This window comes from Ciconia boyciana, chromosome 9 (genome assembly GCF_034638445.1).
Source record: "Ciconia boyciana chromosome 9, ASM3463844v1, whole genome shotgun sequence".
Lineage (NCBI taxonomy): Eukaryota > Metazoa > Chordata > Aves > Ciconiiformes > Ciconiidae > Ciconia > Ciconia boyciana.
Window position 1 is genome coordinate 14,634,548 of NC_132942.1, and position 27,311 is coordinate 14,661,858.

A 27,311-nucleotide genomic window follows, 5' to 3' on the forward strand; every position below is an offset into this window, starting at 1 on the left:
TCTGGGGGGTTAATCAAAGAAAAGACATTGAAGAATTAAAAGCTGACTACATGCTGTTACCCTTGCATAATTAAAAGGTAATGCAGCTGTAGTCAATGAGTTCCATATATGTGTATGCATGCAAATTTTTAATACCATATTACTTAAGTTTTATTACTGATGTTATGCAGACAAGATTCCTACTAGCTTAATGTAGACTGGTAAAACAGATACTTTATCATTCCACATGATTTTTATTCTATCTCATATTTCAGCTAAAATTAAAAAAAATTATTCATCATATAGCCAAGTCCATATAAGCAAAGAGACCATTATAATTGTTAACATGCTCTATTGTATTACAGTACTGCTCGAAAATGTCATATCTAGTTACAGCTCTGACAGACACATTTGGGAAAAAAATCCAAACTTTTTCTGCAAATTAACTGTAAGATATATTATTTGAAGCAAACAATCCTTATTTCTAAAGAGAAACAGAAATACAGACAAGATGATAGCAACAAGATTCACTAGCTATCCAGCCTTAATGAACAGTTTTAAAACTGTTTTAAACTTATTTCTTAAAAGGTCCAACTCAGCTTTGACTCAGCAAGTACTTGACTTTAGTTGTTTATATCCTGATGTATGAAGTTTGGCGAAACATTTTAGCAGTTTCAACCAGATACATCACATGTAGTACAGACCATCTAGTACAACACATGATATGAGGGACTCTGTGAAAGGCTTTCCATTTTGGGATTCCCTTCCCCTCTTGTGTCCAAACAGAGCTCAACATTGTTAGTGTTCCAGTTACACTGCAAATCTTAGTTACCTTTCTTTCCTGCTTTTAAGAACAATTGGGATGTCAAATTAAGACTCATTTGTGTATATATGCATTTTTGGGATAACCACTAACCATGCATTAGCTAGACAGAGTTTAGCAAATTATAGGAATAAATGGAGTAGCAAAATAAGCTTTAAATGTGTTGAAAAGCATATCCTAAAATTTGCTTTTTATCAGGAGGAATGTTTTAGATGGACTGAATTCTAGAACAGAAATTGGTAGTAATGCTGACTAATAACAACAACTGGTAAAATAAACCTTGTTTAAATATTAGGCTATTTTGTCAGATTTTGAATGAACTAAGGAACTTGTGTATAAAACAGGTTAGAGACTAGGAAAAATCAGTTCTATCAAAAACTTAAATAAACTAGAGCAAGAGATGCACAAGGACAGGATAGAAGATAATTGCATATAGTTATGGATTTTTCCAGAGCCTTTTGCCCTGCTAATAAGAACAGCTGAGCTGTCAAGTTTACCTCCACAGAGAAAAGAAATGAGTGACTCAGAATCAAACAACTAGCTGTCACAGAACTATTGTTTGACACTGTCTGCAGAGCTCTTTGTAGCAATCAGTGAAGCTTACCTTTTCAATCTTCATTTTCAGAAGATTCAACCCTTTTCTGAAAAACTCAAGGTGTTAATGCCGCTAATGATAGCGTAGCTCTTATTGTGCTTTACAACAAACATAATTTACTTGTCTTAAAAATCTTCTATTCTGCTTTTCCTTCTGGAATACCATGAGAAAGATTTCGTGCAGTTAAAAGATTTTTGGAAAATATCTGAAGAAACAATACACATTATGCCAATGTAGGATGCAAGGAATCAATATCTGGACCTCAAAGAAGCAATGATAAATACTGTCCTGAGTCAAACAGTTGTCACTAATAATACTCAAGACCAAAAGTTTAACATCCTTTGTACGTATGCTTAGACATCTTGCTATACACCGATATAAGCCAGTTCAATTTATGAACTCAGTATTTGAGAAAAAAATTGGTTTCAGTCATTAACTACTGGAAAAGTGAGCACTTTTCACTTTTTTGTTCCTTAGATTGGAACCATTTGCATTACTTACAATTTGTACAATATGTTAGAAAGAACAGTACTTTCTAAGACACAGCACATTTTCAGAAGAAAACACCCAGAATAGAAGAATAAGGTGACATGGGGATTTGAGAGGAGAGATCAACTGGTTTTCACATCCTTTTTTTGTTTCCAACAATGAAGAAAGAGGGAACACCCTATAATCCAACAGCAACAATGCTTGCAGACAGATATCCATCACTGGCACGTTGTATATGTCTTTTCTTCACCCGTTTCCTTTTACTTTCCAGAAGCACAAAGGTCATTGTGGTCTATTCCATTAAGTGATCCTGGACAGGTTGCTACATTTAGTTGATATCTGATATACTATATCAATTGGGTTTGGTTTTTGACACAAAGGGAACTTTTAGGCCCATTACAACAGAGGAAGTTAATGTCAGTGTCCTGGTTTCAGCTGGGATGGATAGAGTTACTTTTCTTCCTAGTAGCTGGTATAGTGCTGTGTTTTGGATTTTAGTATGAGAATAACGTTGATAACACACTGATGTTTTAGGTGTTGCTGAGTAATGCTTACACTAGTCAGGGACTTTTCAGCTTCCCATGCTCTGCCAGCTGCACAAGCAACTGGGAGGGGACACAGCCAGGATAGTTGATCCAAACTGGCCAAAGGGCTATTCCATACCATATGACGTCATGCTCAGTATATAAACTGGGGGCAGTTGGCCGGGGGACAGCGATCACTGCTCGGGGACTGGATGGGCATCGGTTGGTGGGTGGTGAGCGGTTGTATCAGTTTGTTTTTTTTTTTTTCCCCCTGGGTTTTGTTCCTCTCTCGCTCTCTTGTTGTTTTCCTTCTCATTACAATTTGTTGTTGTTGTTGTTCCAATTATTAAACTGTTCTTATCTCAACCCATGAGTTTTCTTACTTTGCTCTTCCGATTCTCTCCCCATCCCACTGGAGGGGAGAGTGAGTGAGGGGCTGTGTGGTACTTAATTGCCTACCTGGGCTAAACCACAACAGTCAGTTTCTTGTTTCAGTCAAGAAACTACTTACCACCTAGAAACACTTTTAGCATTTGGACACTGCAAGGCATACTGTAGCAGGCAAAGATTTGTGACATGTAATTTTTCATAAACAACATAAATCTTAACACATGCAAATCCATATTTACTTTGCCAATATTCAAACCTGTAAGCTTAGAATGCTACTAGTCTTATAAACACTCATGTAAGTTACAAAAATAACTCAGTTGATCTAGTGGATGCTCAGTCTCTTCAGATGAACTTATTATGAATAGATAGGCCAGTTCAAAACCAGATGTACCCTTTTACCACCTGAAGCATTGGAAGTCTCTTTTTTTAAGTAGCTTCTATTCTGGCTTTAAAAAATCCATATTAGATTTCTGGTTTTATTCATTGTACAATTTGGTAGTTGAACTGATGTTTTGCTATGGTATGTAGGTCACTTGCATTTACTTTGAAGTACTTTATAAACACAGTAGCTAGCTGAAGCTTTTATAAATGTTCTCATTCATCTTTGTGGTATTATAGTCCATTTGAGGGGCTCTACAATCAACACACTCATAACATTTAAATTAAAAAAGAATGAAGTTTGATTTAGACTGATAAAATATTCGTATTGGGTCATACCTTATAAATCTCCAGAAGCTAAAGACAGTGTGGTTGCCGAGATAGGATAACAGCTATATCTACCTATGAAATATTAAAAATAAAAGATAGAAGTGATACTATTTGAACTTACTTTATCAGTCAGACCTACTGTTATATTTGCTCTACTGAGGAAAAAAACTAGACTCTACAGAGTCTAGTTCAAAGGTAAACATTTAATTCACAAATAAAATACCGTTCATTTGTCTATTGATTCTATGACTGCCATTCCAAAATACATTGATTATTTCGACGCTAAGCCATTGACACTAGAAATAACAACAGCTCTCTTCAATTATCTCACATGAAACAGCACAACTTTCAGCAAAATTGGAATATTTTCCTCCCATATACCCTTAGTTAGTCTAAGGGGCCCTAGAAGTTTTTGTTAAAAAGTCAAAGATTTAATACATTTTTCATTTCTAAACAGTACTATTCATTTCTAAACATCAGCAGTATCCAGAATGCAAAAGCCATTAGATGCTTTCCCCACATATTTCTTATTAACAGTAACCTCTAAATCCTAAAAATCATGAGTCCATAGATCTTGGTTGTAGAAAGAACAGACTCCAGTGTAAAGGGACTCTATTGATAAACAGGCTTCATTTTTCTCCTTAATCATCAGAGTAAGGCTCAAAAAACTCTACTACTAGACCACAGACAATTTGGCCTGCTAGCCTTGATAACATATGCTGAACCAAAGAAAAAAAAAAATCACATGATTAAACTGAGTGAAATAGAAACCATTACTTCCATTCTGATTTAATAAATGAAGGGTTAAAACTCTCCTATCAGGTGCACACTATTAGCAAATTGAGCTTATTTTTCTTTCTCTATGGTCAAACTTGGCATTTCAAAACCTATCCATTCGGCAATACACTCTGCTTTTCAGAAAACAGCTTCTAACTTTTTTTTTCTTTACTAATGAATTTATAAAGTAGAAAAACATTTTTGCCTGAAAACAGATGAAACAGCTAGAAAGAAAAAGCTGAAATAGCAATGACTAACTAGATATTCATTTTGTTTTCTACTCTTTTACAAAAAAAAAAGCCCTTACCTGCTAAATTCCTGTCCTTCTGTAAACTCTTACTCTAATGATCTACAAAGTGCCTCCCACAAAACAAATACTTTGCTACTCATTTATTTTTTTATAAATTAAAACAATTGCTGGCCCAATTGCAGTTTGAACATAATTAGTTTTCATTTATTATCTATCCCACTTTCAGCTGTGCCACTTATCAAACCCAGAACCTTCTACTTAGCTAAATTACCATGTTCTCATTGGCCCTGACTCTTACAGAGAGAGGAATCAGCCTGTATCCTAGAAACAGGATTTAAGACAGGACTTAAGCAAAATATGGGCACTAAGTCCAACAGTGCAATCCAAAAGAGGCCACACAGCTGCTCCTCAACACTAGAGCCGTTACACTTCCCTTTATGACAGTAAAGCTTCTTATGAGCCTAGTACTGCACCTTGAGCAGAATATGGTCACTGTTTCTTGCAACTGTTTGACATCTAGCTTGCATGCCAGAGACTTAAGCAGAAAAGGAGAGACTCACTTTTGGCAGTTCTCCTCTACCTCAGGTGCTTGCAGTTGCACTCAGTAGACTGTCCTAACCTACTCGCTGAATTTCCATGCTGAATAATAGCCCAAATTTAATAAAAACTTTTCCCATGATTTAGGAACTTCATTGAGGTTGAGTCTAACCTTCGAACCAGGCCTGTGGGCATAAATTTCCTGCCATGCTTCTGACTTACCACAGCATTAGAGAAAGAACATGGCAGAAAAGACTGGAAATTAACAGCCTCTGAAATGTCATGTTTCCATTTGATAAGAAAAAGCAACTAACAGCTGAAGATTACTTTAATTGCAATATCGTGTAGTAGCAAAGATGATAATCTTTCATATTCGCAATTTGACACCATAGCGCTGGTTTGACACAGAGGTCCACAGCAAAGTTCATTTAATATAAATGACTGAACATCTTAGGGTCAGGAAGACAAACAAGGAAATAAATTTTTAAAAAGTATCCAGCTTGAATTAATTCTTTAATGAGAAACTAGTGAAGCTTTTTCTTCACCCTTTAGACACAATGAGATTACTACAATGCTCATAAAAGGAGTTTACAACAGGAAACCTAATATAAAGGTACACATTGGATTTCAAAACCACGCTTGTGCTTTACTTTGTAATTGTCACATAGTTATGAAAAATAGACAGATTCAATAAATAGCATACAATAACAATGGATTACCTGAGACTTTGATTCCACTCTCCTTCTGATACAGGCAACATTCTCATATAACCATTTTTTAACTTTATAATGTAATTCCTGTCTGTATGTATTGGGTGTTGTGTCCCGATGTTGGCAGTGGGGGGGCCACAGGCACCTCTGTGAGGACAGGACAAGACTGCCCTGTGCCAGACACGGCCGGTTCTGGCCAGTTCCGGCTGGTTCCAGCCAGCTCCACTACAGCCCCACCGCAGGGCACAGCTGAACCAATCAGCCAAGCTGGTGGCACCTCTATGAAAATGTATTTAAGAAAGGGCAAAATGCTGCATGGCAGTGTGGAGTGAGGAAAAGTGTGAGAAATGGCCCTGAGACCACCAAGGTGAGAGAAGGAGGAGGTGCTCCAGTCGTAAATATTCTCCTGTAGTGTGTGGAAAGACCATGTTGGAGCGGGTGGGTATGCCCTGAAGGACCTGTGGAGAGACCCCCACACAGAAGCAGGGTAAAGTGTGAGGAGGAGAGAGCAACAGAGAGGAGCTGTTATGGACTGACTGCAGCCCCCCATTCCCCATCCTCCTGCCCTGCTCTTGGAGGGGCATATAGGAGTTGGGAATGGAGTGAAGTTCAGCCTGGGAGACAGGTTGGGGAAAGCTGTTGTTTTAATTTTGTTTTTGTTTCTTGCCATCTGACTTTATTATAAGTTAAACTAATTTTCCCCAAATTAAGTCTGTTTTCCTGTGATGGTAATTGGTAAGTGATTTCCTTGTCTTTGTCTTGACCCACAAGCTTTTTCCTCTTACTTTCTCCTCCCATCATGTTGAGAAGGGAGAGTGAGGGAGTGTCTGGGTGAGCATCTGGCAGTTGGCCAAGGTCACCCCACTGCTATCATTTACCTGGCACCCAATACTGTGCCAAACCCACAACACTGAAATTAATAAGAGTTCTATGCTCTACAATTGAACTAGCTGGCCATTCTCAGGGTGGTATGGCCATAGGCCAAGCTTAACCCACCACACAATAAAAACACAAGCTGTGCTGAACCTGTTGTTTTACCAGTAGGGGAAAATATATATCTTTTTAAATGAGGGTCCATTTGACTGCTTTCTGGCCATTTATAAAGTGCTTTACTAGAGATGTGCAATGTTGTATAACTATCTAGACCTGAACACAGAAGAAAAGGACAAACAAGGAACTTCAGTATTTGCATGTCTTTATTAAATGTAGAGGACAACAACTTATTTATCAAAGATATTTAATATATATGGCATCACATACAAAAAAACACTCAGTCACCACTGTACGTAGTGGTGTTAGCTGGTAGGTATATGCAACATAGATTTTACACAAATTTGAGCAGAAGATTGTCAAAATTTTAACCTTTTTTTGGCAGCCAACTTGTAGGGGTAATATTGTAAAAGAAAAATTGGTCATTTCTGGCACAGTGATCACACTAATATAGTATGTTACATTGCAGGTAAGATAGGCTTGCTTCTCTTGTGCTTGGCCTAAATACAAAACAAAATAAAAGTTTCAGTTAGGTGTACACAAATAAAAATGCTTCATGTGCTCTTCTTCCATTTGGTGCTGCTCTGCTTTGCAAAGCTGTACAGTTCCCAGCATTCAGGTGGAGATTACATTCTGATAAGTTGCTCATGTTAAGATTTTTGTACATGCACAGACACCTGCTGCTTGTGGAGTTGATTGAGGCTGCAAAAGTTTTCCTGTGGGAAAAAGTTTAAAGGACAGGACCAAGAAAATCACTGCATTTGCTTTGTAAGCTCTGAAATCTTCACAGTTGTTTCTGATCAAACATACCTTAAGTTCTTATCTCAGTCCTATCATCTTCTCAGACTTTTGGCACTGAAAAATCTTCTGCAACCAAGATATCATTTATACATATGCTGCATCTGCAAAATGGAAAACATAAAATAATAATTTGCCCAGTTTTCCCCCCAGATGTTGGTATTTTGGGGGTAAAATGTTCTGAAGTTGCTAATGATCTTTGTGTTTAGCTTGCAACTTTCTTAAAATTTGTACCTCAGCTTTAACTGGGGTGGATTAAAGGCAAAGACACTTCCTTAGCAGTCAGTTGTAGCTATGACAGTGAATATAGAATACTTGTGGGGTTTTTTTCTTTTACTTGGAAATGGCAGTATTTAAATGTGGTTACTCAATAATCATTGTGTTGTATATGTGGTTACATTAAGGGTAATGATCTAGAAAAATGGTGTTCTAACTGGGTTTTCCCGACCAGAAGCTTTTGCTGCAAAATAGGCAATTAATCTTCAAACAGACCATGTAAAAAACAGGTGTTCAATGACATACAGATTGGTGGCATTGGTATTGCAACATCTTGTTTCATAGCATGTTGGTACCAGTATGGAGAAAAGATAATGCATTTGCAGTTTTCCATCCAAAGCAGACCGACATCTTTATAAATAACTTCTGCTTCTCAAGACAACTCTTCATGTATCGTGAAGATTCTAACATTAGAATCTGTTAATCTGCATGGAAAGTGCAGCCTAAAATTAGTTACAAACCATCTGCATCTGTGAGCTGTCATACACAACTTTGAAATCTGCATTCCTACTTTTCGTGTCTGAAATAGAATAAAATAAAGGAACAACATCTTTATATATGGAATCTGTGTTAAATGATTCAAGAAGTTAACTTGCTGCTAAGCTATGTTCTGCTGTCTAAAGACTATTATCTGTGGGTAGTTCTGTTTTCCACTTAATCACTTATTTTCACATATTTGGATGAAAAGCAAACATAGCATACAAATTTGAAAAAAAATTGTTTCAGCCTGAAGAATTAGATTATCACATTGGTAAATGCATAACTACTGCTCTCAGACAGAGACAGTTGGTATGTAAATCAAAATAATTTCATTAGACAGAAGTTTTGAAGTGGTCTTAGTCTAATGACTTAACAATTTAACATATTAAATTATAAGAAAAGTGCAAAATATGACAATCAATTTCTACATCATTTAGCCTCACTCAGCATTCTCCTCAGTCCAGTTTGGCTATTTCATGGATACAGAGACAAAGCCTACTACAGTTCATCAGAAAAATAGTCCAGTTGCCTGAGAAGGGAGTAAGATCATCAAGCCCTAAATGTGAACCTAAATACAAACTACTACTTAGGTGTGTACACTGAAGGAAGTCTTTGTGTATTTAGGCATTTTAAGGAATCTCCCTATGTTGATGGGAGAGCCTTGAATTGATGATTCATTGTGTTCCATTGCCAAGCCAGCTTCTCAGATGGTAAAAAAACTGGCATTGCACTACCCAAGTTGGTAAAGCTTTGCTAGTACGCAGCAACAAGGAGAAGGCTTGCTACCTTCTAGTAAGAAAATTGTCTTAATTTTCCTTTACTATTACTTTCAGTTATGCTAAAAGATTTGCTGCTTTGTTTTCTTTTAGGGAGAAAGTGCAGAATTTGGCTTGTTTTAGAATAGTAAACTTGCCCACTTAAATTATTTAATACTCTATGTTCTTTTTTGTGACCTAAGTGCATTTTCCTCTCTCAGAAGGGGTCAGCAGAGGTCAACACAGCAGGTGCAGGGTCTGATGGCCTTTTGCAAATTTCAGAATGTTATTCAAATTTATTTTTAAAAGGTTAAGATTTTTCTTCTGCTTTCCCTGTCTAAATAATGAAATAAGCTGAAATGCCACTCTCTGCTAGAAATGTTGCCAAGTTCACAGCATTAGAGAACAAACTGTCCAAGCTTTGACATCTAATCAACATCACTAATATACTTAAATACAAAGAAGAAACAACTGATTTTAAGAATTCAGCTCTCCTCTGGGTGTATGTGCAGATTACACTGTGTCAAATAAGGAATATCAATCTTGGAAGTTATCCTTGTGGTAAAAAGGACTAGCTGTAGTTCTTAATATGTTTGACACTGGCTGGAGGCTTTTAAAAATGCACATTCATCAGCAGTCCTGCCTTCTAAAATCACTTTATGAACTGGTCACTATTGAACACAAGAGCAGCTTGATAGAAATTAAATTTATGCTGATCCTTTAAATGATGGACGTTGAAACAGATTTGCACAGTACAGTAACTGTGTTCACACAAACTCCCTATCAGTTCAAGACTTCGGTCTGAGTGATTTCCAATGCAGTCTGTTCCAGGCCAAGGAGTTTAAGGACAGAAGCAAATGCCTCTTAGATTTCAGCTGATTAATGTTGTTTTCCAAAGTATTTGTCACCTGTACAGATATCCACATGCTCAACTTGTAGGCAAACTTTTTCTGCAGTGCATTTGGAACGGAGTTAGGCAAATAAAGCCTTTTCCAATGCATGCTGTTAGACATTAATAAGCCTGCTATTTAGTAAGCATTCCCCTGAATTTCAATATCAAAATACAGAACTAGGCTTACGGTCCAAATTAAGCTTTAAAACACCAGGGTATATATATTAGGTAAACTTTCCCAGCCAAAAGTTACATTTTTCATTCTAATGAGATATCAACAAGCTTTGCTTCCAAGAATATTTACTATATTTTTTCACAATCACTTTATAGAGCTTAGAAATGAATAAAAATTCTGTTCTTAATATTTATGGGTTAACATTCAAAGACTGTAGCACAGAAATTTTTATAACAACCAAAAGCAAACTCATCCATAAGCAAACTCATCCATCTACAGTTTGATTTCCCAAAAACCTGTGGTAAAAAATAGCTTATGTCGCCAAAAGTATTTAATATTACAGAACAAAGTAACAATACTCCTCAATACCACAAAACCCCCACTGTTCCAGGCATTGACAAGAACAGTTAATTTAGAAAGAACAACCAAACCTACTAATGCCAAAAAAGTCAAGAATGTAATTAAAAGAAATAATAAGAGAAAGAGAGAGGGAATATTTGTGTATTATATACATACTATATATATTGACTGACATAAAAAGCAGTATGGAAACTACCCACTATTTTTCTCAGTAATAAATATTGTTCAATTACCATCTTGGATTCTGGATACTAAAACCCCACACTTTACATTTTCTTATACAGCTATTTCTCTAACATTGCCTCACTTTAAAAACTGGAGAATACTTGTATGCATCAGAGACATCCCATAAGGAAAAATAATTTTTAAAGTCACCCATATCACTATCCCCTCAAGGGGTCAGACATTGCCCAGAGAATACCCTGGAAAAAATAGTTCCCGACAGAATGATAACCAAGGAAGAGCAATCTGCTGTGAGCATCCACAGATTCAGGGCTAGGACTGAGAATCTGCCTTTACAAGGTAAATTCCAGGTCTCTGAAACCTGACCATGCCCCTTTAAGAACCCAGACCTACTCCAATGACCAAAATTTCAAGTAACTTAAATGGAAGGAGGATCAGGCTCTAAATATTTGTAGACTTTCAGTTCTTTCAAGTGATTAGCATTGCAGACTTCCATCTGGAAGGTATACAGGTGATTTACACAATGTGACTATAGTGAGACAGAGTAGCTGGCATCATCCCTCTAGAGGGAAAGTATGGGATGGTGGTCTCAGAGTCCAGAGCTCTGAGTGCTGGAGGGCATTCCAGGCAGGACTTTCAGAAAAGAGAAATCACTTTTCACTGCTCACGTAAATTGATTATACCTATTGCCCTCTGGAATTGGAGGCTGGGGGTTTTTCACATTATTTTTTAGCTCAAGACCTGTTGATCATTGTAGGAGTCAGATTTTCTTGTGCCTGTTACCCACTATAACCTACATCAATTGCAGAGTCTAGCAATGGAGACTGCATGGCTGACCTTGTCGAAAACGAACAAAATTCAAAGGATATACTTACACTACACAAATGCCCTTACTCTTGTTGGTGTCTGGAGAAAATCAGTACATCTGCCGTATTTTTATAATATTTCAGGGTGTTTAGGGTTTAATCACTGGAATCTGTCTCAGTACATGCTAAACCTAAGGGAATATTTTACATCAAAGCCTGGACTTCAGGCCCAGAAGAAGTTCTAAGATAAGTTTTATGTCACTGCCAACTCCATCTCCTTCTTTATTCCTCTCTAGAGCAAGTAAAATATTCAGCCTAACTTCAGCATGTGGCCCAGAGGGTCTCCTTGAAGTGGACCAGTTGTGCCTGAACGACTTAGCTTAAAAGGGACCCCTGGAGGTCTCTAGTCCAATCTCCTGCCTGAGGCAGGTCCAGTTAGTTCAGGTTCCTCAGGGCCATGTCCAGTCAAGCTATGAATATATCCCAAGATGGTGATTCCACAACTTCTGTCAGCTCCTGTTCCAATATTTGACCACCATTATGGTAAAAAAGTATTTTCTTACATTTGGCTGTGATTTACAATTTTTGAACGTGAGTCCATTACTCTTGTCCTATCCCTGTATCCCCTTTAAGAAAAGTCTGGCTCCATCTTTTGTCTACCCTCCCATTAGGTAGTTGTGTATCTCAATTGTCAGAAACATCACAATCCAAAGAAGGTTTCACAGTAAATCTTTTGCAGTTTCAGAGTTTTAATAGAGTCATAATCTTTATGAAAATATCATGGAAAACGCATTTCTGAAGTTAGTGGGTGACTGCGAAGTTTGAAAAGAACTGTAAATAAAAAAGAATAGCATTGGTCTCCCTTCCCATATCCTTTTGGATTTAGAGGGGGTGTCCTTCTGCTACCTGCTTATCATTCTGCCAAGGTCCAATGTGTTACTTGTTTCAAAAATACACAGAATTCTGACTTGAGTGCCAGCCCCATGCCTATTTCTGGAAAATGAAAATACAATCTCTCAGGCTGCCTTTGCAAGTGTCTCTTCCCCACTCACTAGAACTTAAAAGAATTTAGAAACAGCTACCTTTCCATTTGCTCAAAAAATAAAATTAAGCATAAGAAACAAGAATTAACCTGGATATTAAAATGCATAAAAAATAGAGATGCACTTGACTTCTTTATGGCTAGAAAATGTCTTATCCTATAGGGTTACACAGATATTCAGAGTCAGTCAAAGGGCATGCAATGGTGGACTTGCTCTAGTACAAATAAAATAACTCCATTTGTTCTAGTGTTTTACATAACCACTCAATCCACTTCAGTGGTTGTAATGGTCTGATGGGACAAGGCTCTGAAGTAGCTTAGCAATCCCTTTATTTTGTCAAGTCACTCTGCAGCTAGCTGCTTGTATCACTTCAGTCAAACATGCTCTATGGTATCTAGTGAGAGAGTCAGAAGAATCCAGGACCCTTAAAGAAATGCCCTATTTCTTGAAACTGAGTATCTCAGTCTGGAGTGAAATATTTCCTCTCTGCCTTTAATACTGAATTTAATAAAATCTATGTCCACATCTACACAATCGTGTGCTGATTCCAGGGAACACCATGGTCAAACCTTGTGATCTTTTGTTAGTACAGCAACCTGTTATCTTTTAAATAATTGAAATAATTTCTATTTGAAGACACACAGGTTAAAAGGAGGAACTACAGGGAAGAGACAGTAGAAATAATTGGGCTGGCTCTTCCCTTTCTTTTTTGCAGAAAGGGACGAAATTTTCTCCTAGAGATTTGCTAAGATCCGTGAAATTACACATTAAAGGCTAGATTTTTAAAAGTATTAGGCATTTAAAGATGCAGACAAATGCTACATAAGCACATCTGAAAATCACAATGAAAGTCTATCTGCAAATTCAGGTTCTTAAGTTCTTTCAATATAATGAAAGATGCCCTTATCATCATATTTAAGCACATAAATAAAAGTACATGATTTTCAGATATGTTGATCAATTATGATTCCTACTGATCATAGTCAAGTATTTAAAATAATATGTTGATAATACAAGTGCTGCTCTTTATTGGTCTCTATTGATCCCTTTTATATCTCTGCAGACTTGAGTGGAATTACACTTTTTGACTTTGTACTGAAAGTGTATAATACTCATACAAGTCATAGAGTTTTACTACATGACAGTTCCAGTCCTCTAGCACAACAAACTCATCTACTGACACTTCTTTGACACTTCTGTGGAAAAGAGACTGAAAGAAGGCACAGTGACTTGCAAAAAATAATTTTGTTTTATTTTCTGTTTCCTGTTATGTTCTTAAACTGGAAGTAGAATTCTCAATAGGATTCTCAATATCTTACCAGGATCTCATGGTGCTAGGATACATACAAGGAGAAGACTACTGTTTTTTCTAATGAAATATAAACATACCAGGTTCTCAACAAGATGAGATTTTCATCAACAGTGCTCAGCCTCTGGAAACCCTGTCTTTTCAAGACAAAAAAGTCAAGCACCCAACCAGTAAATTCCATTCTGAAATATCTAATAGTTTTGAATTAAAAGCCAACACTTTTCAGTTCAGCATTTCCATTATGGAAGTCAGTTATGTTGTTCAATAAAACTGCAGTGAGAGAGCTCTATGTGCCTGTTCTCTTCTGAGGACAGAGTTGTGAGTTTAGAAGTCATAAGCAGGAGCTCTGCTTGCAAGGAGATTAAATTACATAGATATTCTGGTACACTGGACATTTAACTACAATAATATCTGTCAGTTTGCAATAAAATGAATGATGGTAAACAAACAATTAGATTTAGAGTATCTTAAAATGACTGGATAAAAGGACTAGAAGACTTGTGTTTCTCTTTAGTCCGGTTTTTCTTAAAAAAAAAAGGTAATTTTAGTGTTGTCAACAATACTTTTGATGGGGGAGGGGAAGAATCAACAGGAAAAAAGCAATTTCAGGTGAAAACAAAACTTTTATTATTTTAGTGCTGTCCCTTTCTCCCTTAAATATTAAACTAATATTTTGTAATTACCAGCATATGCTGTAGGAATCTATGCATGTGTACATTCAAGGCGCCTGTTAGTTTTTGTATAGTCATTTTAAAGAACAACAAACTCCAGTGTTTGATAATGAGAGCACTGTCTGAAAAAAGACACTCTCCCCAGAAAGCACTGCCCAGATCTTCCCCAGTGCCGCATGAAGCAAAGCTGATACTGTGAGAAGAAAGAGAACAATTTCAGTTATTTTAATCTTGCAGAGTCCCATGCCTTTTGATCTTCTCTTTGTTCCCTCTTTGTGCAGCATAACTTACACTGGCTGCAATTTATTTAGTTCACAGTTTCCTTATCTCTGCTGAGCAATAACATAGCATAGTGTAAAGTTCCCCTGCCACTATTGGACTATGATTTGTCTTGTTTCTAAAGATGGCATCTGCGTTTCTTTCTACTGTACAGTCTGAATGTCAGATCACCTGTTCCGTGTCTTTTTAAAGTCAACATCTGAACCTCTAATTGCAGAGTGTTTGTTTAGTGACTAGAACACACTTTTCAGCTAACCTCTGATTCATTTCCCCTCAGACTTTGTTTAGAGGCTGCGAAAGACAGTTCCACAGCATATGCTATGGCTTTTACTGTGGATTATCATACAGTTTACATATCAATTAATTAAGAAGTAGGCAATTCTCATAGAAACTGTTCATTACCAAAACTCCCAGTGGCACTTATTTTCTTATAAAAGCAGACACGTATTGTTGCATTGAGCAATTTTCTCATCTTTAGAATTTAGTTTTCTGTTAAAAAGCTGCATATCTAAGAGAAAGAATAACACTGTGCTTGGCATCCAGCTACTGGCGAAGCAGACTCTTGTCTGTGAAGACACTTGTTCATTATAGTATATTGACTCCTGCCACTGCCACACTGGAGTGAGAAAAAGGATTGTGATGCATTACAAACCTGGTATTTTCCATAGCTTTGAGAAATGGAGTAATTAATACCATAATCGGTTTATACTCTCAGAAAAGGAGCAGAAACAGACAGAGGCCCCACTGCAAGCAATGAGCTAAGAATTGGCAGGACCAGAGTGTTTGAAAAGTAACTGGGACAGGTTTTTTCTTTGGAGGGCAGACAAAGCAGGTGTAAAACGTTAGTGGCACCTGATGGAGTGGGCCTGATGAGCTGAGCTGTTTTTCACAGAAAGGTAACAGAAAATATTTAGCCAGCAGCTTAACATCTTAGAATCCTGCTTCAGGATGGAGAAGGTCAGTAACTAATAAAGCCTATTTGGTCAGGTATGGCATAGAGAAAGAGGTGGATATAACCAGCATCCACTTACAACACAGGGAGACAGATAATAATGCTTTTGCTTTTCTGTGTCTATAGCCAATCCTCTGGGAAGCTTGTCTAAAGGCTTCAAAAGCCTCATATGTAGTTCTTGAAACCAGCCATTTTCTGAGGAAATTTAGTACCCTTCAGTAACCTATCAAATCACGTGTTGGCTAATTTGAGCTCACAAAAATGCAGTCAGATGTGGCTAGCTGACAATTCTGTGGGTGGTCAAAATGCTCACTTCATACAGAATTGACCATAACAGGCTTCCACCAGTCTTGGCTCAGTATATAAGTTGTTACAAAAACACTTTCAGAGATGTTACTTCAGAACTGACTACAGAGAGCATGCTACAAAATGTTGTAAGTGAGACAACAGGTTACTCTAACCTGCACTAGAGACAATATAGATGAGATCAGAGCATTCAGCTACCCCAAACTACCTCAAATCCCCAGTTTCTGTGCCAAGCAAATCTCATCAGAAGCACAATACTGAACTGGAATCTGTATATCACTTTAAATACATCTATTGCTATTTTATAACTTTAATTAAACATACTTAATCATAACTAAATCTCTGAGATCATCATAATTAAGCCAAAATCCAAACCTTTGAATGGTAACTGATAGCTTTAAATGTAACATGCAAATAAAAAGATTGTTGGATATATTCAAATGCATCCTTGCAAGTTGTATCTCCTAAAAATGGGCTCTCTGAAAGATATCCTCCATACACATTGCTTGCATGGTCAGTTTTTCAAAGTCAGGATAAAGAAGCCTAACAAAGATCAATACATCCAGGCTTATGGTATAAACCTTAAAACAACCCAATACATTTATCTTCATTTATGGATATACATGTTTAGAATTTCTGCTTTGAATTTTCTTGTTAAAATTCTAGTTGTACTTTTGATCTGAGAACACCTTTGCTATCTGACTAGATCCATTTTTGATCTTGTCACGGATTTGATGCTGGGAAGAGGCACAATTATGCAAGGGACACATGGAGGTTAAGCAAAAAGAGAATCAGAACAAGTGTTAGCCTCTCACAATTCAGAGAATTCTCCATCTGGATTCTGGTGAATACCAAAAGTATTAGGAAATTCAACAGCAGTGATGGGGAAGGACACCAGTGAAATCAAAATACGTTCCTGCTAGTTCATAAAGTCTTCTAGTCATGTATCAAGGGTGAAAAGACTAATCCATTATGTTAGTCATTCATTTAGAGGTAGGTAATAGGAAAAGATCCTCAGGGACTAGCAGACATTTTCTAATAAGTGACTTGCTGCTCTGTAGTAAGTTCAGTCCCATAGGACACACATTTCTGAAGTCTCAACACATTTTCCCAAGTGCCAAGAAATGCAATAACAAAAAAGTCCTATATAATTCCTGTCCCCAAAGCTTAAAAAGAGCAATTTAAATCCTTGCAACCATGAAAGAACAAAGCATGTAAAAAGAAAGTGTTTCTAACCAAGGTATAAAAGGTTAAATGCAGGTTTTATTTAAAGATACATTATATTTTAGAGGTCAGACTGTAAAGAATGAAGTTTTTATTATACCAGAAGGCCAAAATTTGAGACCATATGGCCTTCTTCAGATTTGGCATTCTGCCTCTTTGTGGAGAAGGCATAATGAGAATTAACAAATGAACACTTTGCAATTATATAGTAGTAGTCACCCAATAATGTACAATATTTAGTTGTTTTTCATTTGTAGTGATTTACAGTTCTGTGAGAGTTTTTAAGTTGAAGAACTCTTTGAATGTCATGTGAACAGCTATGAAAAGCTCAATTAGAGGTGACGATAGAAGAATACAACAGAAAGACAAAGATTTCAGATTAGTATTACTTCACATCCTAATATCAAATCCTGAATTTTAGGAACGTAAAGAAATGTTAGTCTATTCATGTACTTCGTGGAATCAGCTCCGCCTGACTTATAGGTTTAGCCTTGAATTAGCTTTCTCTTTCAAAAATTTTTTGGCAATTTCAAAAAAAGATGCAAGAAATTTTGAATAATGCAAAAATTAACGCAAAATAATTTTTAAAAGAGCAAAAATACTTTTTGTATTTGTTTGTTTGTCCCACTGAAGTTCATAATTTGACTTGTGGGCCAAGTTGATTCAGTTGATTCATTGGTGATTCATATCTGGTTTCATATGAATGTATTCTTTTATTATTACTTTCTGTCAGAGCCAACCTACTCTGAGGGCAATTTGTATAACTTCCTAGACTTTCTGTAAACCTGTATAACTGCCAGGGCTAAGTCTTTTTTTGAAAGGCATCTGTAAATATTCCAAATTATTTTCTTTCATTTAAGTTAGTGTGACTGAGTATGTTGTGCAAGGTTTAAGTTGTTGGAACTTAATCATATCGTCAGTGCTGCTACTCTGGTCTTATTTACAGCTGTTTGTAACTCTATACTTCCCAAAGGTTTTATATTGAAATCCAGTGATTTGGACATTAGCAAAAGATAACAGACCTCAGAATCTTGTCAAATTATATCCTTTTTAGCTACCTAACTAGGACAATTCCAGACTTAAAAATTTCAGCCAGCACATCCAGAAATAAAACGTGGAAAAAGCAAAAGATGAATCTTCATGAGAATTTTTTGGTTTTCTAGTAAGTTCTTAATGAACTTGTAAAATCAGCAGCAGCATCTATAATTCAGATGATCATTTCCAACAAGTGCAGCTTTTCTCTTTCTATATATCACATATTTACTATTCAACTTGAACCAGCTATTGGTACATTTATAGTGAATAACAACAGCTCGCCAGAACTACAGAGGATGCTTACTGCATATACAGGTTGCATCATTCTACTATTCCCAGCCCAGCAGTACCTCAGATTGTGTCCAGCCTAATAGATCAATGTTTCCTTTACAGAATTTAATTCTGGCAACAAAAAAGGAGAGGGGTTTTGTTTGTTTGTTTTTTAATTCCTAGTGGTACAAAGATATTTCTTAGCTAGAATAAGTGATCATCCTACTGTGTTTTCATGTCAATGTTTTATGCATGGCCAGAAAGTGCTGATAAAGCGTTTCTATGCATTCAGAGGGGAAAAGCACCCAAAAATGTATCTCTATAGGTCTTTGAAAATGTATCATAGTGGAATTGTCTGTGGGTTTCAACTATAACAAATAAGGGCAATGTATGTTAAGTTTATCTTCCTTGCATCTAATTTACTTTTGAAATGCATGAAGGAGTTCAATACTAATGAAACAGATAGATGTACTCTAGTTTTAAGCCCAGATAAAGAGCAGGCAACTATCATACTGTTGTTCATATTTCATAGCTTTTCCAGTTTGCTTGTAACATTCCCATTAATTTTCCCATGTCCTTTTCCTGCGTAAAAACTGCCAAACAAGCCAATCTGTATCATAGCTTTGTGAAGTACAAACATTCGGACCCAACAACATTGTCCTGTTCCTGAAGGACCCAGCTTTCCATACCTGTGTCTTCAACAAATTAGACCTCATAAAAGGCAATGCAATAAATAAATTTTCAAGATGCCTTTTATGCATTATAACTTTGATGTTCTAATAAAATCAGATCCTTCCAAAGGACACAGCACTGTCAAATTCATTCAAAGCATTTATTAATTTAAATCTTATACCTACATGCTCAGTTTCTGTTTTATTTATTAATTTATGTGTTTTGATTGGAACAAGAAGCATGATAAAAGAGGATAACACTGCAAATGTGTAAATATTCTTGAATAACAATTTGACTTAGAGCCAGATCTGTCTTCCTCACATGTAAGACTTCTTACATAAAGGGTTGAAAGACAGTGGTGAGTAGCCTGCACTAGCCTGCTGCTGTTGGGAAACCCAGTTTGAACTGATGGGTAAACAGAGAACCAAGAAACCCAGTTGAAAGCAAAATGGTGCCACGTTAGAGGTCTTCCTGTAGTTCCAAGTGAGATAGCAGCTTAAGCCCTCAAAGCAGAACAGTTGTGTTGACTGATGTAATGAGCAGCATCCATGCTAATTAAAAATGTAAGATGTAAACTAGATCTGCGCTATTCATCTGAACAGTTGCCTGTACACCTAGTTTGCAAAGCAAATTTAAAATAGGACTACATTTAGCTAGGATGCATGCTAATTTCAGAGCCAAGTTATCGCAGACTCCCTCTGTCATCACTGGAGACAACTAGCTCCCCAAGAGGAAAAGCCCACCTGAGATCTGAATCTGGAAGTGATTTTCACTTTTTACTGATGACAGAGAAAACATGGAGAGTAGTTTCCTAAATTATAGACCTCAGCTTTAATTACTAAGAATCCTAAATTGAAGAAGGTGGGGTTCAGAATCTAAACTCCACTTCTATATCTTGAGTTAATTTTTAATGAAAAATAGAGGCTGTCTTCCATGAATGCATGTACCAATTCCTTTGTTATTGTAGCATTTGCAAACATCCCATGTTTTGTCTTCTGGACATTTTTTGCTCCCTGTTCTAGGGAAGGCAGAAAGATGTTATGCACTCTCCTTACACTGATGAATTTTAGCATGGTGCATCTATTTGTGTGTATCTACATCAGATACAAGATACTTTCTATCCAAGATATCCATTCATCTGTATCTGGCTAAACCTACTGTAAATATAGTATTGCACTTACATCATTTATGAGAAAGAATACTGAGTGCATAAAGGTCACGAGGCCATCATGGAAAAAAAATGTGTAAGAAGTGGCATAAAAGGGAAAAAGATATTCAAACAAAAACTTGAGGTTATTCTTGGAGTTACTGTAAACTGTTCTCTGGAGAAACATTACAGCAAATAAATATTTCATGAAAAATGCTAAAAAGACAATGCATCATACTGTGTTGAATGAATGCTATGAATAGTGCTATTACCATGCCTGCTCTGCCTGAACATCCCTCTATTGTCTGTTCAGTGTTGCCTTCTGCAGTGAACAGCTTTGCAGCACCACTTTTTCTACCTAAGGCAAAGATTCAAACTTCCCAAAATAAAAGATTAGATATCAAGTCTGTATCGACCAGTCAATATCTTTATACATATATAGGCAGCTATAATTAGCATATGATTTATTACATCATTTAGGAACTGATCTTTTCATCACTTTATTATAATTCAGCTTATTTATCATGTTTTGCAGGCAGAAGACATCCATTCATGTTTTGAAGTTCATGAAACAACAAATGTGCGTGATCTCTGTGAAGCATGTATGAAGCACAAAAAGACTATGCCTAATAAAAATCAATGTATCAATTCAGAAGGCTATTCATCTTCCATATTCATAATGTAAGACCTCAAGAATTGAATTTTTAATTGAAATGTGGAAAAATTCAATTTATTTGGTAATGTAATTTAAGTAAATTATTGGGACAATGCATTTTTCAGTGATTAGCCTGAAAAATCAATGGAATATTTCTATTTATTTATTCCATATTTTATATCATCTATAAAATCTATTTAAAATTTAAATAAAAGTAATTCATCAAATATATACTATTCTATACTGTCTTTGGATTGCCTATTCAAGTTCACAAAAGCTTGTGTATAATTCACCATGTGAATAATATAATTTTATCTATTCTCAGTACTAGCAGTTATTGTACATCTTTTAAAGTTGGTGCAATGTAATTGATTAAAACTCAGTTTAAGGCAAATATTGGTCCATTGCATACAACTGTACAAAACAACTCCAGTGTTTTTTACTTCCTCAAGCATTTTTGAGGATTCACTTCTAATTGGAAACAAATTTTATTTTCAAAGGATGGTAAGATTACAAACCTTTTCTTTAAATACAAAATATGGAGGACTAATGGAGATGTAGATCCCATATCAACATAGACTTAAAGAAGTAAGAAAATTAGCTACCTGCTTCATTGCATCAGCCACAAGGTATATTACTGCTGTATTCCAAAAGGAATAAAACTTCCTGAAGTGCATCACAATGAAATTATCATAGAGCTTTTTCATAAATGACAACAACACTTAACAACTTTCCTCTAGCTATCAGATGTATGTGACAAAAGCATAAAAGATTTGGCCACTACTAAGCAAGAATTTTAGACAATGCAGACTGTAAAGGAAAAAATGACATTACTAAATATTAAGTAGTATTTGGAGGAAATACCTTGGGATTATATAATTAGAAAAATAAGTTTAAAAGAAAACTAAATGGGACAATCATGATTAAATAGAAAATAATTGGTTATACGAAGACTAATACAGAAAGATTTAGTTTGATTAGGGCTAGAAGTGTTGTATAAGATCTTTCTATAGGTAAGTTATTTGTATTCTTATTCTATATATCTCTTTCTTTTTAAAACAAATAATAAAAAATTCTGGTACTCTTGTAACCGCCCTTTGTTCGTACATATCAAAGGAGTTTACAACAGAGATCTTGATCATTTTGGTTTTCTGACAAATGGGGGAGCAGAGGCAGAAGGGGAAGATTATCTGCTATCATAAAAATATTGTATTGATTCTCTCCAAAATCCTATCCAACCCAGTATATCCTGTGTCTGCAAGAAAAGAAAAGTCAATAGAAAGAGTATAATAGTGCATGTTTCTCTGGTTTTCAATACTTTCAATGAAACTTGAAGGCTGGTGAAAGAGATAGAAGTAGAAATTAGGTTTCCTGAATTCAGGTCCAGCCTATTAAGACAATATACAGTTTATAAAGGAAGGAGCTAAACAAGATTTGTTCCAGGTCAGGTAAGAAACCACTTTTAAAGAAGGCATACATAGATTCTTTCTTGAAGTAGGATACCCAGACTGTGAGGTCTTACACTATCAGTATGTTTTGACAATGTATTGATTTAAAATAAATATGTAGAAAAGCTCTTATATTTACATTTTTTTTCAATAGCCCTCTCACATAGTTGGATTTTAGCATTCACTTTTATTAAGCATTAGTAATCATTTAGAATTCTAATTGCCCAAGTTACTGCATCAAGCAAAATTCATTGTTGCTAACTTTGGAAAGGAATGAGGGTTTTGTCAATGTCTCAACAAAAATCCAAGAGCAGTTGCCTGCTGTAAGTTCAGACTGAGTGATAAATGTAAGAGGATATGGAAGAACTCAGTCTTTAGGAATTTGACATAAAGAATAAGAAATAGACTCTATCTTTAACAGATTTTAAGCAAAGAATACATAATTTCTTCTTATATATAGAAAAGTGGGGGTTTTCCCTTAGGTAATCAAATGAACTGGACTAATGTTTCCCAAATGGATTCTATAAATTTTAAAAAGTCGGAGGTCAACTCAGGGTTTGTTCTGACTCATGATACATTTGCAAATGATACCAAGCCCTTCTGATCAAAATTTGGGTCAAAAAGTAAACAAAAGCAACACATTGTTTTCCTTTTACGAGGAAACACTTATAATATCCAAATTCAAGCAATAGCCACAGCCATGTATGAAAAGTGGTGGCTAAGTCTCCATCTTGAAAATGTGTGCAAGTCCCATTGATTCTTGGGGGCCAGTGTGGTTCTGACTGTAGCAGGGCTGTTGACACCCTGTGTAATAGTTTGCTGTGAGGAGACTTGGTGATATGGATCTGATCACTTTCAAGTCATTCCTTGCTGGGCATCTCTCCACGGTGCTTTAGCTGAAGCATAAGAACCAGATTTAGGCTCAAAGCTGATTAGATATTAGTGCATTTCTCTACCTGAACTAATAGGGCTTGACTCCCTGATGGAGTCCTTGGCACAGGTACAGCCCCCTACTAGTGCAGTTGGAGTAGCTGATTTTACTGAGTATGGATAATAGAATGAGTCCCAAAACAAAACTCATTTTTGGAAAAGCAACATATACAGTTTATGGCATCCAATCATGGAACTGAAACAATAAAAGTGGAACAATGTGACTCAGGTGACCCATTACAACAGCTTGAGTATAAGGTCACACATAATGAATACGCTGAATTTGTGAGTAACCCACTGGCTCAGTCTGGCTCACGCAGAATTTTTCATTGAAGAAATATAAACAGTGTGAGAGCTTTTTATGTACAGGGCAAATAAAGCAAGCCAAGCATTGCCTAATAAATTATTTATTTTGAATTATTTGGCTTCTCTAGCACTAAACATTTGTAAGCAAGAAAAGGACACAGTCATGGCTTGACAGAAGAAAAAAAAATATTCTGCACATGGTGGAAAAAAAGTCAAACAATAAAAGCTGTGAGACAACACCCTCCCCCCCACATTTCAATTCATAAGGAATCTTGAAAAGGCCTCTAAGAAAAAGCTTGAATTAAAACAGAGTACTATGGTTCTATAACAGACAGTAAGAAATTAGCACTTATTGCAGCAACTGTCAAGCCCATGATGAGTTTTGTACCTCTGAGAGTACTGTGTTAAAGCTGCAGAGAGGAAATACACATCTGTCCAATTTCTTCCTGCTCAGCCTTTGGTTCCAGAATCTTTCTCACTTCTCAAAACTGAAAATTTAAATCACTCCCCTGTCTTTGGGCTCCACACACCCCCTTAATATGAATAGTATCTACATAGCATGCTAGATTCAGACTTGATATTCAAGATTTATGCTTCTGCCCAATAAATGCTAAGCTTTTGGTCTTCCAAAGATTTTTCACAAGAATTCTAATCTTTTCTTCTTCGAGACACACATTATATGTGTGGATACAATGCAGATCCACAGACAGGGTCTGTAGAGTTGTTCTTAAAATACCATTACTCTTCGCAGCATGAAAAATACTCATCTGGACAAAAGAATGAGCCCAAATTTTTGATTTATTGCTTTACTTGCATATTGTTGTAGTATATGGATAGCTGAGGCTTAGCACCTTTATGTTAATGACTTTCCACAACAACTCATCTTTTTATATTTATTTTTCATGATGTTATGTAACATTATAGAAAAAAGTTTACAAGAAATATTTATTTAAACATTATTATTTAATATAATTTATGAGAAATACTGATATTTTCACATAGGTTTATTCTGACTTTTGGACCAAATGTGAAAGCTTCAAAGAAGTTTAAACCTCCAGACCCTAATCTTTATGACCTTCAACAAAAGTTGCAGAAAACATTAAAAGAAACTCTCAGCTGAAATGCAGTCACATCCTAACCGGTTTTCTCTAATCTAAATAGGTACTTCTGCAGTTTTTCTGAAATTCCTGAATAGTTCCTTTGAAGGACAAATCAGGCCCACAACTCTAGAATAACATTTTAGGAAAATAATTAGGGCTTTAGAGATACAGATAAGGGAAGACACTATTTCCTTTGGATTACATTTCTGTTGCGGAGAAAACCCACTGATAGAAAACTGGGTTTAGAAAAAATGACACACTATTTACTTTTGTATCTCTACAGGGGAGGAGAATGAAGGATTTACCTTTTATTTCTTTCCTACTCAAAGTGACTCCCAAAGGCCTCAAAGAAAATTTCCCCAACTCTAACTTGTGCTGAAAGGACGTCATCCACCTACCAAAACAGCCAACTAAATATAATCCAGCTGTTCAGATTTATCTAGAATGGTTTGTATTCAAAACCTAGAAGAAGACTAATTTCAGTGTAATTTTCAAATAAATTACATTATTTGGTTTATTTTTTTTCATAGCTAGACTTTATACCATTGAGTTACAAAGTAACTGTTCCAAACATGGAGGTTACTTCGAGATTATAAGAATGGGACGGTGATTTCCATACTATTTTGTAATTTGTCCTAGCAAAATCTTTATAGTACAGCTGGAACATTAATCTTAGACCTTCATATTTTCTACCACAGGCAATTCTCAGAAAGAGAGATACAATCAGGAAATAAAAATAAACATGCTAGCTAAAGGGGTTTTTATCCTATTGATTTTCTATTTAATCCCATAAAATGCCTCCCTTCCAACACTAGCAGCCTCTCAAAAGAAAGCTCAAAGTGATATTATCTAGTCTAAGGATACTTTGACATAGGGCAGCAATAACTCCAAAGGTTCATATTTGAGGAAATGTTAGTAATGTTACTGCCCATCACAGCTGAAACATTTAAAAAGAACAGATCAACAAAGCAGGGATGTAACAAATGGGCTGGGAGAAGACATGAGGAAAAGAAGAAACGTGCAATTTTTTAAATGAGTAGAATCGGTTGCAAAAGTTTAATTAAGTTACAGAGAAAATGTGTCATGGGTATGTATTGATTTCAAATAAAAGTTTTCACAGGAAGAGACTATCTAACATTCTCCAGCCTGACATTTAGGGTATTAAAAAAATTTCAAAGATCTCCTCAGGACACAACTAGCATTTGGTAGTCATCTTCCCTATGATACTCATAAGTCAAGACATCTTCCAAGTTCTTCTCTTCCTACTCCATCCAGCTTGTCAGTGATTTGTACTTCGGGGGTAAAAATTAAAGGAAATCACTGAATACATAGGGTAAACCACTTTAAAAAAAAATAAAGGGCAATATAATAACTAAAAGAAAAGGAGTCTTAAATAATTGCTTGGGTCTCCAAGTCCACTGTTGTTTGGAGAACTGACTCTCGTATAACGAAACTGCCTTGAGGATGTAAGTTTTAATGCGCGGCCTCATGGCGCGTATGGCTTCCCATCTGAGCAACTCTGGGAGAGTGAGAGCAATGATGTGCGTTGCCGCGTCAAGGTAGTATGCCTAACTGTACAAGTTCTTCTTCTCTGTACTGAGACATTTAGTGGGTTATCAACACTTAAGTCAAATAGGATTTGAGGAGACATAGACAAATATTAATTGTAAGTATTTGAATTCTGGAAATAATGGTGAAATTAGTGTACTACCATTGAAGTAAGTATGAGGAAAAGGTGGATGTTTTTTGTAATGGGGGGGTGTGTGTGTTACATGTTAGATCCTAGAAGTTTGTAAACCAGGCAAAAGGTTGTTTTTGCAACAATGTTTCTCTTATGATTTCAGTGAAGTTAAGCAGTATTTTTAAGACCCTTCCAAGTCAGAGTTTGAACAAGTGTTATGGGGGGCGGCTACAATGTGGGAGCAATGCATGTAATGGTAACCAACGGAGTAAGGTATATCAAGTGTTTTGTAAGACACATAGACAACAGATACAGGCTATAAATGCAGATGTAAACTTCATGGTTTCAGGACAGAAACAATAAGCGTAAGAGTTTAGTTACAAAATTTGTCTTCCTGAGAAGATATCTCTAGTATTCATTGTATATGCAAGTATAACAAACTATTAGCTATAAGAATTCTTGCACTGTATTTGACCTAAAGTGTGTTAAATTGATAGCTTAACTCTTGCTGCACAGGTATTAACTTTTATAACTTTTACCTGACAGATTAGAAAAAAAAAATCATTAAAGAATAAGTATTTAGCTGGTCTGTCTTTATCTTTACCTAATAGTCAATAGTGTAATAGCATGAGAATACACTCATGAGCTGCTGATATTACTGGCATATATCCATATACTAGGTGAAATTGCCTTAGGAAAACTAAGGTTGGCTTTTTACCCAGAAGATGAGACCAGATTCAGTGGTAATCAATACATTCAGGGATTTGATATCAGGGAAATGGCAAA

The 27,311-nt window shown here is 36.0% G+C and overlaps 1 long non-coding RNA gene across 1 annotated transcript in view; it reads right to left on the reverse strand.

Annotated features, from left to right (window-relative positions):
• Nucleotides 1-7,316: 7,316 nt before the first annotated feature.
• Nucleotides 7,317-27,311, reverse strand: part of LOC140656953 (uncharacterized) — a 33,410-nt gene continuing 13,415 nt past the window's right edge. Inside the window, exon 3 of the long non-coding RNA XR_012044179.1 lies at nt 7,317-7,674. This is a non-coding gene — a long non-coding RNA (uncharacterized lncRNA). The remainder of the gene's footprint in view (nt 7,675-27,311) is intronic.